The 6,368-nt window shown below is 42.8% G+C and overlaps 1 long non-coding RNA gene across 1 annotated transcript; it reads left to right on the top strand.

Moving 5' to 3' along the window:
• The first annotated feature begins 4,052 nt into the window (after nucleotides 1–4,052).
• On the top strand, nucleotides 4,053–5,934 carry LOC104911789. The gene is made up of 3 exons (XR_794166.3): nucleotides 4,053–4,737; nucleotides 5,205–5,274; nucleotides 5,741–5,934. It is a non-coding gene; the product is annotated as an uncharacterized LOC104911789 (long non-coding RNA).
• Nucleotides 5,935–6,368: the final 434 nt, after the last annotated feature.

The following is a 6,368-nucleotide window of genomic DNA, read 5'->3' as shown; positions in this document are numbered from 1 at the left end:
AAAAGATCTGACAGAACGATTATTATAGACTTACAAGTCACTCATAGCTTGCAGTAAATACATGGGTCTCATAAGGTCCTTCTGACAGCTTTCCATCTTTGCAGCGCTGTTTGTAATGCATAGCTTGTGAGACACAGCAGTGTTGTGGCATCGGGTTGATCAGAAGAAAGGGAGCATGTGGGTGGGCCAGATGTCATTTGTTTTCCTGGTGTTGAATTTTGCTGAGAGAGATTATTTTAGTTATATGGTTTATTTTATTGAAACGCGATTATTATGCTAATTATTTCCAAATTTACTGGTTAATTATAATTCTGAGCTCTCTACCTTGGTGCTTCCAGAGGTGTACAAGCTGTGGGAAATGTTTCTTAATATATTTCTGCAAACCTAATTCATTTGGCTAATGTTCCTAGAGCACAAAAAGTAATGTCCTTTAACAAGAAGGCATGGCTAGCTCCATAAAACGGCTGATCTGTATCGAAAAGGCATTTTGCTCGTTCTGATTTCACTGCAAGAAACAAACGACTTTCAAAGAGCACAGAAGAAACTAAATGTTGGATCTTGCATTCATGACACCATTGCACAATTCCCTTAAGCCTCCATTTTCCTAAGGGGTGAGGGGGAGTAATGGCCCTCTAACTTTTGCTACAGGATGTATGCTGGATGCTGTTTCAGGAAAATTGGAAATGCTACTTTAGTTCGTTTAGGGCTAATTGCGCAGCTGAGTTCAGTGGGAATTCTGTCCCTGATTTCTGCAGATGCGGGATGCACATGGGCTTGATTTGGATGTTGCCAAGAGAAATGGCTTGACTTCAGAGTTTCTGTTTGGCTCCCGGACTTTTATTTTTGACCTTTGTATATGTCTGCAGTGAATGACGAGGGTTAGCAGTGACTGGAGTTGGGACCCTTTGTTCCTTAGTGCCTTTGCTCACTCTGTGAGGAAGAAAAAGGGGAGGATTGGACATACCCCAGTGTCCAACATTGTAAACAAGCTTGAAGATGGAAACTTGGGGCTAAGAGCTACACGGGATGGTTTGAAGCTCTCTAAGAAGGTCACCCTTTTTTCCTTTCTTTCTTTTTACCTTTTTAAAGGGAAAGTGTCATGGGTGGGAAGTGGAAGGGTTGAAATATCACTTGGCAAAAGACAATGGGGGAACTGTTGAGCTGGGGAGAAATCTTTGCCCCGCTGATTTCATGGGGACTGCAGTGCTGTGTAATTGGTGATAAATCTATAAAACTTTTGGGAAACGCACTGACTCTTCCCTCCAAAACAGAAAACAGAAATTTGGAGCTCTACGCAAACACTGAGGTCTGCATGATAAGATTAAGGAAATCTTGTCATTGCCTGTCACCCTGTGGGAACTACGTTCACTAGATAGCCTTTTTTTTTTCTTTTTTTTCCTGCTATCAGTTATATGTGTATCAGATGCTTTTTGAAGCTTCCTTTTCACATTACCTTGCTGAAAACAACAGGGAATTCCTTTTAATTGGGCATGGAGAGATCTTTTCTAAGTGAAGTTTTGAATTTTTCATGATTGTTTATTGAAAATTGAAACATTCGATCTGTTTATGCACGTAGGAAATGTTTATACAGCTTTTACATGCAGCTGTAGGATGGGAGTAGTACTGAAAGTCCCATACTGTTACACATGATGATATTTTGATACATCTGGGAGAATGTAAGCAAGTAGGTCAGTGGATTATGACTCAATGATTTGGAGCAGAGGCAGAATTTGGGGGAGTAGTGGCAAGGCTTTGCTGGAGAAAAAGCAACAAATGGAAAATATGAATGATGACTTTGGCTAAAAATATCAATGGTAAAAGCGGAACAAAATTAAATGTATGCATATGGCCCAATGCAATCAAGTTTAACACGTCTGATGCTTGGCTTTACCTTGGGAAAAACAGCCTGTGCGTGTATGTCACTGTTTTGAGTTCCAGAGGAAGTGCAGCACATGAGGGGATAGCAACAATTTTTTTTGTTAGCATGTTTCAGTTCTAACTAATTGTTAATATAACAGCTAACTGATTCTTTATGCATTTCTGCTAATATTGAAATACTCAGTTTTCTGCTGTGCTCGCAATAGGCATGTAATTCACTGGTAACAAGATCATGCCTTTTCATTAGTTGACAGATCACACGTAATGTAGTAAGTTGCTGGTGTTTTAGGTTCTCTTAAAACCATATCCATCTTGGTCCATCTCAAATTCCAGTTTGACAAGGCGGAGCTTCCAGGTTACAGGAAGCTTTTCATATGTTAGTCGTGTGGGAGAAGGTGAAGTTGAGCCTGCTTTTGAGCAATCCACTGGGATTTGTTAGTGCATGCTGCTGGCGTATCTTCTGCGAAAAAGTTCCTGAATTGAGGTCAGTGGTGAATAGACCAGAAAAAAATGAATGATATCAAATATGTTGTGATGGTATGGCTCATCCAGGAAGGATGGAAGCAGGTAAAAATATTCGATTGATGCATGGTGAGTTTCTAGTTGTTCATTGAATGGATCCTTTTTTTTCTAACCACTACACACTGGTTTTCACAATAGCTAAGTTTCTGGTCTCAGTTCTGCAACAACCAGAATCTTCTTTCTTTTGAAGAGATGATGGGACCATAACGAGAGCCTGAAATCCATTTCTCTCAGTGTTTAAAATACAGCTGTGAATGTCAGCTTAGTTACTGCCAACACAGATAAGTCCCTACAAAGGCAACTTTCCCTTTGGTACTGACAAGTACGGGTGGGAGCACCTGTGGGTGCAGCTGAGTGCTTTCATCCCACAGTGACTCCAGCAAGGTCAGCTTGTTGGGAGCCTCTGACCTTGGTGGTGTATCTCATATAGTGCTGGGAATACTGTCCAAAAGGAAAGTTGCTGGCCATCTCTGTGCTGTCACAGTAAGGCCGAGCAGGGCAAGAGCCAGGGTTATAGCTCTGAATGAAGTGCACAGGAAGATGTAACCACAGAGCTTCTCTTCTCACATAGAGCGTGCATCAGTATGTGTACATTTCTATAATTTGCTGCTGCCTAATTTTCCTTCTTCAAAATATCAGGCAATTTCTAGGGCCAGGCAACCTAATCACCTATTTATTAAAATGAGACAGACAATAAGTTTGTACAGGGAAACGTGCAGACAGTGCGCATTGATCACAATGATTTAGGACTGTACTGCCTACGCAGTTTTTCCAGAGACAAATTCCTTGCAGCTAATTGCATTATAAATTCTCTTAAACCCTTTTTCAGAAGGTATTTCCCAAAGATATAAGCCCTCAATAAACAAAACAAAAACAAAAATCAAAAAACAAAAAAACAAGAATGAAAATGATAAGAGCAAAGGAAAAGTTGTGTTGTTTTTTTTTTTCCCCTAATTAAAATGTTATACAAAAGTAAGACGAGATTAAAAAAATAAATAAATGCAAATAGCGTTAATTAAATGCTAAGTCTGCTGTAAGGGACTGGTCTTAAACACCGTGGGACTTGTTGGAACTCGCACAGATTTTCCAGTTGAAAGCCAAGAAAGATGAATCCTGAGGTTTCTGTCCTCAGATCGAGATGGTTTGTGCCATCCCAGGTCAGGATTTTGATGCCAACAAATTTCAAATTTGAGAGGTTGTAATCCTGACATCTCTTGAGTCTTAACTCTGCCAAAAAGTGAGCCAGGCAAGTCCAGGACTGCCTTTGGGTGTGCCCAAGGAGCGTGGCAGTGGGGATCAGCCTGTCCTCTTGCTGTGGTGGTCTGTGGCCATTGGGTTACACTGCCTGTAGTGGGCATCCTGAGCTAGGGACGCTGATAGGAATTCTTAGACACCGTGTACAAACACTTGTTTGTTTTCCAGAGAGCAGTTCCCCCAAAGACTCAGTGACAGTACTTAGCAAAATGAGTTTTTGCAGGCGATCTCAATCATTTTTATCAAGCTGGGTCAGAAAACACTGAAGCACAGAGAAGTTAATTGAATTTCCCAAGGAAGCATAGAAAGCAACAGAAAACTGAAACTGGCTTCCTTGTTTGCCAGCCTCCAGCACAAAGCAGCAGACTGTTGCTTACGCTATTTTAATATTTCTTTGGGTGACTGGGAGCAAAGCATGACATTTCTTCCTTTCATATCAAAAGGCAGAAATTCTCATTCCTTGGAAGTATTTGTCATTTTGAACATGCTTGTACAAATTCTCTCTTAACTCCTACAAGTGCTGTGCTGTAGGTCCAGGCATGGAAAGATCCCAATTAGACCAGGAGGAAGCAGGACTGAATCTCCTCCTGTTTCCACATACGAGATGTTTCATGTAATGCCCAGTTCCATAGAAGTTTTTCAGCTATTCAGTAATTAAACAGTGTCTTTGTCAGGGTACTTTTACCACAGGGAAGTCTTTCCTCTTCATGTCTTACATAAAATGAGGAGGCACAGTTCCCATGGTAGCTGTAGGTGTGAGACTGATATTGGATTAGAAGAAGGTATCTTCTTTTCTTCCTCCTCCTCTCCCGCTCCCCATGAAGTAAAATTGCTTGATTAAATAGAAACTGGGACTTGAGGTGGGTTAAGTGTGAGCTGTTTGTGGAACTGAGGTGTAGTGGCTTCCCCAGAAGTACTGGGGTAGCGGAACAGCCATTAGATCCTGGACTGGCCACCTCATCTGACCTCTCCATCTCTCTGCTCCAGACAGGAGATGCGCTCATACCTTCCCTAAATGTGCTGTGCCTCGATCACGAGGATGCTGTAGCAAACAAAGCCTGTGTTGACCCTCAGATCAAAGCAGTGAGTTCCCTACTGTACTGCATGGCAAATCTTAAGGATGTGCATAGGAACATTATAGGTCAGAGACAAGAAGTTGAAGCCAGGAGCTTGTTGAAAAATGTTGTTAGAAATGTTGTTAGAAATGTCTACAACCAAAGTTGTAGACTGTAAAGATGAAAGAGAAAGCTTCATACAATCACTGCTTCTTCCAAAACAGGATTTTATCCTTGTGCATAGGAAAAACCTGGCATAGTAATGGGTTTTAATTTGGGGATAGGGGGGAATGCTGGTGTGAAAAGTAATTCTTGCAAAAATCAAAGGGGGGAGGTGGGAAGGGGGAAAAACCCCTCTACATTTTTATGTTAAAGGGGTGTTTCTGGTTCTCCTTTTTATGCTGTTGTTGACAACACTTGTTTCATGGTTGTTGAAGTATTTTAAGTCATTTTAGTTTTTCCAAAAGTGACCATGATTTGTTACTTATACTGTAGCTGACAGAAGTGACACACTTAATATCGGGGGGTCCAAACCTGGATATCTACCAATGGAGATGGAGATCAGGTAAATGCACACCTGCTCTGCCAAAGAGAAAAAGCCGCCGTTTGGCAGCTGCTTTGAGAGGGAACTGCAGGCTGTAACATGAGCGCTTTGAAAGAGATTAGGTTGAGCACTACCATTAACCACCTAGGTCCGTGTAGGCCCAGCATGGTTCTGTGTGACGTTGACGTTCAGACAACATGCCATCCATCGGGAGACTGCAGGTCTCTGGAGAGGGCTCTGGGTCGTGGCCCTAGCAGTAGCTGAGCACAGATGGAGCACAGGAGACCTGGCAGGAGCTGTGGTCCCTGCAGACTGCCCCATAGTGACCTCCAGGGGCCGTCTTACTCTCCCAGCTGGAGGGAAGGCAGTGGTGGCTGCAGCAGAGGCCATGCTGAAGAAGGCAGGTGAGAGGGAGGTGTCTGCAGGTAGAAAGGAATAACTGTGTCACACCGTGGCCATGCCTGTCATTCCCTCTTCTCTTTTACAGACACTTAACAAGAACAACTTGATACCAGATGACAGGACCAACTTCTACCCCTTGCAGCAAACCAACGTGTACACGACAACCTACTATCCCAGTACACTGAATAAATATGACTACAGGCCCGAGGCCTCTCCTGGAAGGACCTTTACCAACAGCTGATGATGGACAGATCCTACAGGACTAGATCACTTCCTATATGAATTTTTTTTATTGATTTTGTGGACCAAATACTGGCCCAGCCTCTAGATGTAAATATTGTACAGTAGGGTCTTTTTTTTCCTTTGGTTAATTGTATTTCTTGTAAACAGCACATCTCCTTACAAGGACATGGACCATTCTGCAGAGCTTTTGTGGCTGTTTGGTTGGAGATGGCTCTCACTACTGCAACTGTTTATGGCTGGAAGATCAGCATCGCTGTCCAAGCCTGACGTCAAAGAGCTGGCTGTGGCCGTGCCACCACGCAGCAGTACGAGTGCATGTGGAGTGACACAGGAGGCGGCCTCCTGGGGCAAGGAGCATCCTTCCTGGGACAGAGGAGCAACAGGACACACAGCGCATGGAACAGACCATGCAGGACTCCATCGTGCCAACAACTTGAAGAATGTTTTCATTTCCTTTTTTAATTTTGATT

This window comes from Meleagris gallopavo, chromosome 7, assembly GCF_000146605.3.
Source record: "Meleagris gallopavo isolate NT-WF06-2002-E0010 breed Aviagen turkey brand Nicholas breeding stock chromosome 7, Turkey_5.1, whole genome shotgun sequence".
NCBI lineage: Eukaryota > Metazoa > Chordata > Aves > Galliformes > Phasianidae > Meleagris > Meleagris gallopavo.
Note: the sequence above shows the minus strand (reverse complement) of the source record. Positions and strands in the feature narration are given on the sequence as shown.